This window comes from Macadamia integrifolia, chromosome 1 (assembly GCF_013358625.1).
Source record: "Macadamia integrifolia cultivar HAES 741 chromosome 1, SCU_Mint_v3, whole genome shotgun sequence".
NCBI classification, from domain to species: Eukaryota; Viridiplantae; Streptophyta; class Magnoliopsida; order Proteales; family Proteaceae; genus Macadamia; species Macadamia integrifolia.
In genome coordinates, this window is record NC_056557.1 from 12833753 (window position 1) to 12845862 (window position 12110).

Here is a 12110-nt window from a genome sequence, read left to right on the forward strand (position 1 = left end):
TCACCATCCCGTGCTACGACCCTTCCCAACAGGGGTTCAGGTGTTGGGTTGCCATTTGGGGGGAAGCAGGGGTCGCGGTTGTCGGACACTGTGGCGGTTAGGCATTACGCCCGGCGAGTCGTGTAGGACAGCCGGCAACCCCAGTGGTATTTCAAGAGGGCCAATCGTACTGCTTTTAAATTGCTGGAGTCAGCACTGTCATTTAATTTATTTACATTTCTGTTGAGAGCCGGTGGACGGCATTGTCTTTATTTTTCCGAGTACTTACGGTGGACCTTCTCCAACAGCCCTATGGGCGTATCGCGGGAGGGAGTTCGCGGCTCGTACCCGGAGTATACGCGCACTGTGGTTGTAGTAGCACTAAAACCAAAGACTTAGTAATGTTGATTAGGTGTATGTGATTTAAAATGACTTGCATGGCATGTAGAGCATATGATGTGTTGTGATTGTGTGGACTGTTGTGTGTGGTCCACCTCTCTACTTACTGAGCTAGTGAGCTCATTCCACGTGTACACCCCTTTTTAGATGATTTTGCAGGTCATGCATCTGAGGAGCTTGGGGTGGGTCCCGCAGTCGAGTTTCCTGATGAGGACTGGTGGACCCCTGATGAGTTTGAGCACGGCGTAGACTGCGCGTGTGAGAGCTGTGTTGCGGGGCAGCGATTCTGAGGCCGAGCTGAGCTCCAGCCTTGATACCGATGCCGGGCTGCGTACTCTGATGTTTTTGATAATTTCCTGTATATAATTGATATTCAAACTTTATTCTTTTTGTGTATATATATCATGCCTTCGGGCCCAAATGTATATAATTATGGTATCGCCATTTGGGTATCAGGTATATGGGAATTATTACAGGTAAAACTTAGTCTTCCGCTGATTTGATGAGTTGATGTTAGTGTGTGTATGCTGTGGTGGAATACAGTGTCTGATGATCCTGGCAGGGTTGGGTTAACCGGTGTTAACTCGGTCACCGCTCCGGTTCAGTGCGAACGGGGTGTGACAAACGGTGGTATCAGAGCGTGATGCTCTGCTCCACTTACAGCATACCATTAGAATCCCGTAGACTCTATAATAGGAAAATGGGGATTGGGTAAAGATAAAAGCTTAAAGATTAAAAGTCAAAGAAAGGAAGTATAAAAACTGAGTTATATTATAAGTTGCATTCATGGCATGCGTGAGTGTAGATAAAAGGTAATTAGGTTGGTACTATAACCTATAAAGTGCTATTTCGACGAAATTTCGGCAGCATAACGGCGTAAAGTGGGATTTCCAAAAATTTTACACAAAACCTGATAAACAACAGATAATAATATAACAAAGAGCATAAATAGAAAGATCACATCACCACAAAACCACACAGGAATTCCACATATGAAAACATTATAATAGTCCAATATCCAAAGATGTTTCATTCCATAAATGAAATTCAAGTTACATCGCAATTACAAGGAATGAGAATAAAGAAAGGTACAATGTCTACAAAAAAAGAGAAAAAAATGGATAAATAGCTGGGCGGCCAAGCTAAGCCTCACTGGTCGTCATCATCGTCGTCGATGATCACCACGTTCGCTGGAGGCCTGGAGTTAAAGTCGAAGCGGTGATCGTAATAATCTAACCTCGTGTTCACCAATCGTACCTCCCTCCTAAGCCGGCCATAATCTGCTGAGATGGCGGTGGCCAGGGTGTCTACCGTCAGCTGGATATCCACTCCCCTCACCAGGCTGCTGACAGTGAGTTCCCCGTACTGATACGACACCTCGAGGTTGCAGTAAAACCGTCGGACGAGCTGATCGTAGCACGGTCGGTCCACCTGAAGAATAGTGTCCCAGCCCAATGCTGAGAACCTCTCCTGAAGCTGGGCCTTGTGGAAGTCCTCGACTACCACGGTCTTTTCCATCAACACTGGCCCCTTCAGGAAGATAGGCCATTTGGCCGCGGCCTCTGCACTAGTGAAGTGCTCCTCATCATAGTCTGAAGGGTCAGACTGAGCAGGTGTAGGTCTCCCTGTGCGATGAGCTGAAGTGCTGGTCTCCGCACTTTTTCGCTTAGAAGCGGTGGTCTTGCGTCGAACACCAGAGGAAGATGGTCCTCTGCCGGTGCGTGAAGACATCCTGACAATAAGTAAAGAAGATTGGGTTAGTACAGTAAGAAAAGACAGCAGCATTAAAGTAGGGGAAATCCAAAACCCAATTTCTGCAAAAATGGGAACGGCAACGATCTAGGAAGGATAGAAAACTTATAACATGAAATATGGTGATGGCAACGCATGGAAACGTGCCAAAACAGTAAAATGACAGCAAAGGACAGCAAAAGCGATAGGCATGAATGAAATGGGGAAATTCAAGTTCAATGAGCAAATTGCAATAGAATGGAGTGAAAGCTTGAAACCCTAGGTCTAGAATGAAATGCCATAGTAATGGGATGATAAAATTTCAAGAATATACCCCAAAAAGGACTATGAAACTCCATGAGTACAAGTATGGATGAAAATCAAGGAAACCAATGCCAAAATAGGGATTTTCATGAAAATGCATGAGGATTTCAAGCATAATGGATGATCCAATGAAATCTAACTCATATCTAGCGTAAAACAAGTGAAATGCATTACATAGAAGACATCAATTTGAGAAAAACAGTAAGGATTGAAGAAACCCCAAATTTGAGAACCTAGGGCATCAATTTGGGTTTTTCTCCAAATCAAGTGGGATGATTCCTATAAACTACAAATGAGCACAATGGAATCATCACAAACACATGATAATGCTTTTCTATGGTGGAAAATAGAGAAAGAAAGCCTAGAAAGCAAATCCTAATCAAGCATTTCACCCAAATTTGAAATTCTGGGAAAAAGGAGAAGAAGAAGAACATACTTGGATGAAGACGAGTTAACTCTTCACTAAAGCGCCGTGCGGATGAGCGGAATCGTGAGTTGGAGCGCCGAGTAGACTCCCAAAATCGTCCAAGAGAAAAAAAGAAGGAAAAAGAGAGAGAAGAGAGTGAAGGAAATAAAACAAAACAGGGCTTTTTGGCCCTGTTTTTCGCTTTATCGGCCAAGACCGGCGGGTCCAAGACCGGCGGGTCCCCACCCGCCGGTGACACCCGCCGGTTTGGGTGTTGGGACCGGCGGGTCCCTACCCGCCGGTTCATCCCACCGGTTTGGGCAGAAGGGAAAATTGAAAATTTTGAAATTTTTTTTTTTTCTTTTCTCTTTTCCCTTCTCTTCTCCTATTGTGATTTTATTGGTTTTATGGTGGAAATTAGTCCTCTGATCAATGGGCTATGGTCGAGTGGGACCATTAGCATGCATGATGTGGACTTCGCCCGTATCTTGGAATTAAACTATGACTAATTACAGCCTATCATACACTACAACACCTCATATAATGGCATATGATTGTGTGCCTAAATCAGTTTATGGTGTTTAATCAATATGGTGTGTGATATGTTCCAGGTACAAGGATACGATGGTACGTACTAGATCCGGTAGTAATGCCCGAGGTACCTCGCGGGGTCCTCGTCGGGTCGGTCGACCACAAAATTCCAGAGGGGCCCGTTCTGTGGGGCATACCTCACCTCCACTACCTGCAGAGACCCATGGTCAGGGTGGGGCACATGGGGACCCACCTATGACTGCACTCCCGGACCCACCACCGGTCATTACACCGGGAGATGTTGCTACAATAATTCAGCAGTCCCAACAAGCTTTCCAGCAACAAATGCTTCAACAACAGCAAGCATTTATGACTGCCATCCAGCAACAGTTGGAATTTTCTCAACCGGGTCAACCTCCCCGGGTACCCACTCCGCAGGACCCACCTGTAGGGTCGGGAACGGGACCACCAGTGGGTACACCTCCAATCCCACCATTCGGTATTCCTCAGCATGGGATGCCTCATCCTTATGCCTACTATCCTGCCTATGCTCCTAACTTCCCGGCGACGAGCAACACGTCAAGGGTGGTAGAGTCGTTCAAGAGGAACTTACCACCGGTATTCTCTAAGGTGGGGAGTGATCCTTTAGAACCGGATCAATGGATCCAAGAATTGGAGAAGATATTTGAGGTGCTTGAGTGCACGGATGCCCAGAAGCTCATTTGTGCTGGGTTACAACTCAAGAAAGAGGCAAATTCTTGGTGGCAAGCTTCCAAGCCTATATTAATGGCTGCTCATCCAGAACCTACTTGGGAGCAGTTTAAGGAGTTGTTCTTGGACAACCACTATCCGCGCAGTTTCAGGGATCGAAAAGAGACGGAGTTCATGGCCTTAACTCAAGGAGGTAAGACTGTCCTTGAGTATCAGCAACAGTTTGAAAGTTTATTCCATTTTGCCCCAAGGCATATGCGAACAGCTGAGGAGAAGGCAGCAAGGTTCCTAAAGGGCCTAAAAGCGTCTATTGGGTCTGTGCTGGAAGTCTTGGATTTGACCGAATATGGTCAGATAGTGCAGAAGGCCAAAACAATGGAAGAAAAGCAAAGGGGTGAACAGTCCCTCACTCCTGGACTGTGGAAGAGATCAAATCCATTCCCAGATGTGGGAAATTCCTCCAAAGCATACCGTGGATCATACAGTTCTGGGCCTATGTATAGGCAGCCCTATAGGCCATCTGGCTACCCTTCTAGGCCAGTTGGTGGTTCGGGTTCTACTTCCTTTCGCCCGAACACTAGTGTGGCACCTACAGCTTCAAGGCCACCTCGACCTTCATCTGCATCGGGTCAAGTGCAGAGGGGCCCCGCTCCAGTTCCGACGTCTCAGATTCGTTGCTTCAACTGCCATTCCTATGGGCATTATGCGAAAGACTGTCGGGCCCGACCAGCCTTGCCCTCCAGTCAGCCCTCTGCGTATCGACCTCCCTTACCTCGAGGCAGTCAACCGCAGGGAAGGATGTATGCCCTATCAGCCGAGGAAGCTGAGGCTAGTACAGAAGTCGTGGCAGGTACATTTTAAATTAAGAAGTTCATTATGATTAATATTGATGACCTGCTGAAATTATATGCATTGTTATATTAGGTATCCTACCCATATCGGGCATACCAGCCTATGTTTTATTTGATTCAGGCGCTACCCATTCCTTCGCATCTAAGAGATTTGTGGGGAAGCTTGGGATGTCACCCAAAATCCTAGACCATGGAATGATTGTTAGTATGCCTACTGGTAAAGTTTCACAGTTGAAGGAAGTGTATGGGCCGTGCCCGGTGGAGATTAGTGGGAAGAACTTTGATGCGCAACTCATTAAGTTCAATATGCAGAATTTTGATGCTATATTGGGTATGGATTGGCTGTCGGCTCACCGAGCTAATGTGATCTGTGCGGAAAGGCTGATTAAGGTAACAGATGACGAAGGGAAAGAGTGGGTATACCGAGCAGATACCATGAAAAGAGTGCGGAAGGTTCTGGTCTCCGCTCTTCAAGCGGTAAAGTTACTAGAAAGTGGATGTCAGGGTTACATAGCCTCGATACTCGATGTTGATGCAAGAGTTACACCTCTAGAAGAAGTAAAGGTGGTTAAAGAGTTTCCCGATGTTTTCCCAGATGATCTGATGCATTTACCACCTGACAGAGAGTTGGAGTTTGCCATAGACTTGACTCCTGGAGCAGCTCCAATATCTAAGGCTCCATATAGGATGGCACCAGCTGAATTGAAGGAGTTGCAGACGCAATTGCAAGAACTACTAGAAAAGGGGTTTATTCGCCCAAGTGTTTCACCTTGGGGTGCCCCGGTGTTGTTTGTCAAGAAGAAGGATGGTAGTCTGCGTATGTGCATAGATTACCGGGAGTTGAATAAGCTAACCATTAAGAACCGGTATCCATTGCCACGCATCGATGATTTATTTGATCAGTTGCAGGGAGCCAGAGTATTTTCAAAGATAGACCTTCGGTCCGGCTATTATCAGCTCAAGATAAAGAGTAGTGATATACCCAAAACAGCATTTAGGACTCGATACGGACATTATGAGTTCCTAGTGTTGTCATTCGGGTTAACCAATGCGCCGGCAGCATTTATGGATCTAATGAATCGAGTATTCCAGGATGTGCTCGACAAATGGGTAATTGTTTTTATTGACGATATCTTAATCTACTCCAAGACCGAGGAGGAGCACACTCAACACTTGAGAATGGTGTTACAGAGGTTGAGAGATCAACAGTTGTTTGCCAAGTACAGTAAGTGTGAATTCTGGCTTGAACAAGTTGGATTCCTGGGGCACGTAGTGTCTAAAGCTGGAATCGAAGTAGATCCTGCTAAGGTAAAAGCAGTAGTGGAATGGGAAAGTCCCAAGAATGTTACTGAAATTAGAAGCTTCCTGGGTTTGGCTGGATATTACCGGCGTTTCATCGAGAATTTTGCTCGGATCTCAGCACCAATGACCAAGTTGACGAAAAAGGGTGTGAAATTCGACTGGGCAGAGGAATGTGAGAAGAGCTTCCAGGAATTAAAAGCAAAGTTGGTGACTGCCCCGGTGCTGACTATTCCTGAAGGCACAGGTGAGATGACAGTTTATACCGATGCTTCCAAAGTTGGTTTGGGTTGTGTTCTCATGCAACGCGGTAAGGTAATAGCATATGCATCTCGACAACTAAAGGAATATGAGAAGAACTACCCTACTCATGACTTGGAACTAGCTGCAGTCATTTTTGCCCTTAAGATCTGGCGACACTATTTGTATGGGGAGAAGTGTGAGATATACAGTGATCACAAAAGCCTGAAATACTTCTTCACCCAGAAGGATTTGAATATGAGACAGAGAAGATGGCTTGAACTCATGAAGGATTATGACTGCGATATTCAGTATCATCCCGGCAAGGCTAATGTAGTGGCCGATGCATTAAGTCGGAAGACACAGACTGTGTCGCTTTCATACTTAGCAGTCAGCTCATCACTTGTGCAAGAGGCGATGTTAATGGATGAAACCCTCTTGTATGAAGGGGCAACCCTAGAGCTTGAACCTCAACCAGAAAACCTTAAGTGGTTGACGGCATCCTTATCGGCTCTACAGGTGCATCCGGCAATTAGGCAAGAGGTGATAATGAAGCAACCTTTGGATCCTGAATTGCAGCGGATCAGAGTTAAGGTTCAAGACCAAACAATGAACGACCCAGATTTTACTTTAGCCAGTGATGGGGCATTGATGTTTCGAGACAGATTGTGCGTACCCGATGATTTGGATATACAAGATAAGATAGTGAAAGAAGCACATAGCTCCGAGTACTCACTTCACCCAGGAAGTACCAAAATGTACAAAGACCTCAAACAGAGTTATTGGTGGCCAAGCATGAAAGTCACCATAGCTTTGTATGTGGCGACTTGTCTTACCTGTCAGAAGGTGAAAGCTGAGAGGCATCGACCTTATGGTACCCTTCAGCCACTCCCAGTACCAGAATGGAAGTGGGAAAGGATTACAATGGACTTCGTCACCGGACTACCAGGTACACCTAAGGGAATGGATGCGATATGGGTGATTGTGGATCGGCTTACCAAGACTGCTCATTTCATTCCTATCAAGACCAAGTTCTCCATGGCCAAGCTAGCACAACTTTACATGGACAACATAGTGCGTTTACATGGAGTGCCAGTGAGCATTGTTTCAGATAGGGACCCAAGGTTCACTTCCAGATTCTGGAAAAGCTTACAGCGTGCCTTGGGATCGCAGCTGAATTTGAGTACAGCTTTTCACCCACAGACGGACGGTCAGTCGGAGCGAACCATACAGATATTAGAAGACATGCTCAGGGCATGTGCAATGGAGATGAGTGGCAGCTGGGAAGAATATATACCTCTTATGGAGTTTGCATATAATAATAGTTACCAAGCTACAATTGGGATGGCTCCATATGAAGCGTTATATGGCAGAAAATGCAGAACTCCTTTGTATTGGGATGAAGTAGGTGAACGTCGAATGTTAGGACCGGAGATGATCCAGATGACTTGTGACAAAGTCGACGTTATTAGAGAACGGATTAAAGCAGCTCAGTCCCGTCAAAAGAGCTATGCAGACACCCGCAGGAAGGAGATTGAATTTCAGCCAGGAGAAAAGGTATTTCTCAAGATCTCTCCTACTAAAGGTTTGCAAAGGTTTCACAGAAAGGGGAAGTTGAGCCCAAGATACATGGGACCATTTGAGATCTTGTCCCGGGTTGGCTCAGTAGCCTACATGCTTGCTCTGCCACCTTCGCTTGGAAATGTTCACAATGTATTCCATATATCCATGCTGAAGAAGTACGTGCATGATCCATCTCATGTACTACCCGTGGAACCAGGGTACCTAGAAGCTGATATGACCTACACAGAACAGCCAGCTGAAATTTTGGACCGGAAGGTGAAAACCCTTCGCAACCGCTCCATTTCCTATGTAAAGGTGCGATGGGCTGGTCATTCACTTGAAGAAGCATCTTGGGAGGTAGAAGAAGAAATGCGAGCCAAATACCCTTATCTTTTTGATCAACCAGGTACGCAATTTCGAGGACGAAATTTTTCAGAAGGGGGGGGTAATGTAATATCCCACTTCTTAAACCCGGTCTGATTTCGCGGTTGAACCGGTTTAACCATGCAGGAACCGAGCCAGAGGATGTTAGAGCGAGTTCCTTATGGGCTATGATGGCACGGGTGACCTTAAACACCGGCTGGCCCGACAAGTCCGAGCCAGTGCCAGAAGAGACGGGAGTGCCCAAACCGTGTACGTGCACCTACCATAAGGCTATGTACGGATAGAACAGGTATTATATCCGTATTTTAAGGTTATATACGTATGCTACATTGTATGCTTGGGGTAGGGTCCGAGCCGAGGTCCGAGCCCGGTCAAAATCCCAAGTTTTGACTCTCGGATGGGTATGTCAGGTGGGTACACCCACCCACCTGAGTGACCCATCCATCACTATTCACTTAAGTAGGAATAGTATATAAAGCTTTATGACTTCTTTTCTTTCCATTTATTACCCTCGTACGTTTGGTGAGAAAAGTAAAGAGGAGAGAGAAAAAGAAAGGGAAGAAGAAAGGAAGAAGAAGAAAGGAAGGATTTCAGCGGCGCCGAAGCTCGATCTTGCCATTCCGGTGCCGGGAGAGTAATCTTCAACTCGAGATCTACAGTTGGAGGTAAGAAAAGCTGGGTTTTATAAACATTGACCATACCCACGCTTTAAACCCTTGATTCGAGTATGATTTCTTAAGATCTTGTAAACACCTCTTGAAATGATGGATCTAAGGTTTAATAGATGATTTATGTGTTGATCTTGAAGGATTTGAAGAGATATTGACAAGGTAGAAGGAGCATTGTGAGTTGGAAGTGATTTGGAGGGTTTGAAGTCATTCTTGAGCAAAGAAGGTATGATGGTTCCCCTCACTTAAATCTAACTTAGATCTAAGCTAGAACCATCCTATAGGACTTTAAAGGTGTGAGGAATGGGTTGAGAAAAGCCCCATTTGGGTCCCCAAGGAATGGAGGAAGATGAGAAGAAACTGGGGTTTTTCCGCCAAAACCGGCGGGTACAACCGGTGGGTCCCTACCCACCTGAGACACCCACCCGAGAGGACCAGGGGGTCCCTGGCCAAACCGGCGGGTAGGACCGGCGGGTCCTACCGGCGGGTCCCTACCCGCCGGTCCCAAACCGGCGGGTTGGACCGGTGGGTAGACCACCCACCTGAGTGACCCACCCGTGTTGACAGAATTTGATTCTTAGGTCCGATTGAGCCCAAATCGGACGTGGGACCTTCTTTCGACGTTCTAAACACGATTTTGAAGTCGGATTTCATTAATTTTGATTCTAAATTGGTGAAGTACTAACCCCGCTCAATTTTGTTAGGTTCACCAAAGCCTTCCCGATTCGCTCCGGATCTCACCCGTACCGAGCGGGACTCCTTATACACTACAAGTAAGTGGAGAGAGGACGTTTGGCCTTGTTTCAAGGCATTTGTTTGGCATTCATATACCTATATCTAATTTAGTCATGTCATCATGAATATGCTATATAGATTAGTCATTCCACTCATTGATGTGCATATATGCTATGTTTACTTTCAATTGCAAATTAAATGAGATGTTATATGTTGAATGTGGACATCATGTTGCATAATGCATTGATAGATTAAATGCCGTGGTCGGCTTGGAAACGAATGCATTGGTGGCCCGTGGTATGGGACACGGAGGCACTATGCAGTCGTACTGCATATAGGAGCATGCGGTATTAGGATTCTCACCATCCCGTGCTACGACCCTTCCCAACAGGGGTTGAGGTGTTGGGTTGCCATTTGGGGGGAAGCAGGGGTCGCGGTTGTCGGACACTGTGGCGGTTAGGCATTACGCCCGGCGAGTCGCGTAGGACAGCCGGCAACCCCGGTGGTATTTCAAGAGGGCCAATCGTACTGCTTTTAAATTGTTGGAGTCAGCACTGTCATTTAATTTATTTACATTTCTGCTGAGAGCCGGTGGACGGCATTGTCTTTATTTTTCCGAGTACTCACGGTGGGCCTTCTCCAACAGCCCTATGGGCGTATCGCGGGAGGGAGTTCGCGGCTCGTACCCGGAGTATACGCGCACTGTGGTTGTAGTAGCACTAAAACCAAAGACTTAGTAATGTTGATTAGGTGTATGTGATTTAAAATGACTTGCATGGCATGTAGAGCATATGATGTGTTGTGATTGTGTGGACTGTTGTGTGTGGTCCACCTCTCTACTTACTGAGCTAGTGAGCTCATTCCACGTATACACCCCTTTTTAGATGATTTTGCAGGTCATGCATCTGAGGAGCTTGGGGTGGGTCCCGCAGTCGAGTTTCCTGATGAGGACTGGTGGACCCCTGATGAGTTTGAGCACGGCGTAGACTGCGCGTGTGAGAGCTGTGTTGCGGGGCAGCGGTTCTGAGGCCGAGCTGAGCTCCAGCCTTGATACCGATGCCGGGCTGCGTACTCTGATGTTTTTTGATAATTTCCTGTATATAATTGATATTCAAACTTTATTCTTTTTGTGTATATATATCATGCCTTTGGGCCCAAATGTATATAATTATGGTATCGCCATTTGGGTATCAGGTATATGGGAATTATTACAGGTAAAACTTAGTCTTCCGCTGATTTGATGAGTTGATTTTAGTGTGTGTATGCTTTGGTGGAATACAGTGTCTGATGATCCTGGCAGGTTTGGGTTAACCGGTGTTAACTCGGTCACCGCTCCGGTTCAGTGCGAACGGGGTGTGACAATAGTTGTGTTTATTATAGTGTCAATTGATAATTCCATTATTTTTTTGATTCTTTATGTTGATGACATGCTCATTGCTGCAAAGAACAAACATGATATAGTGATGAGCACATTTATGTGTGAAATCCTAGGTAGTAAAGCATGCATTTTATATATTTAGAATGGAGCTACCTTGAATTTTACTCTCTTTTTGCAAGTTTTGTATTTTAAAGGCCTTAAGGACTATCGGGTGTCATATCTCCATTTTTACATGTAAAGATGTCTGTTTCTTTTCATGGTTATGAAGAGAACAAAATTTTGAGTAAGATAGACATATTACATTAAAAGTACATATTCATTTAGACACTCGTACACTCGATTATTCTTTTCGAGCCAGAAAAAGAATCCCAGAATTGAACCAAGATGTAGGCCCAACCGTTCAGCAGCTATCCCAGGGAGACAAAAAAATATTTTAGATGCCAGCAAAGTAGGAGGGACCCACATTGGGTACCACTTTCTCTCTCCTTGGGCGTGGAACACAAGATCTCCTATTTGTTTGGAGATTTGGTTGAAGATTCTCTATTTTCCACCTACTTAAAGACAAGGGGCATAGATGAAAATTCCAAATAAATTAGAAGATTGTCCAAATCTTGAAAAATTGTCCAAGAGCGGAGGCTGTCCAAGTTTGAGAAAAAAAAAAAGAGAAAAAAAAGGGAATAAAAGTTTCCTATTTTATCTTCCCTGTTTTCTCTCCTTTTTTCTCCTAATTTCAATTTTCCACCTCATCACCCTTAGGCGTTCTCCCCTTTTCTCCCCTATTTTTTCTCCTTTGTCTCTTCTCTCCTCCCTCCACCTCATCACTGGAATCGTTGGACTCTCTCCCCTATCTCCATTCTCTCATTTTTTTTTCTCTTCTTTCCTATTTCCACCTCATCACATGATCCTAGAAG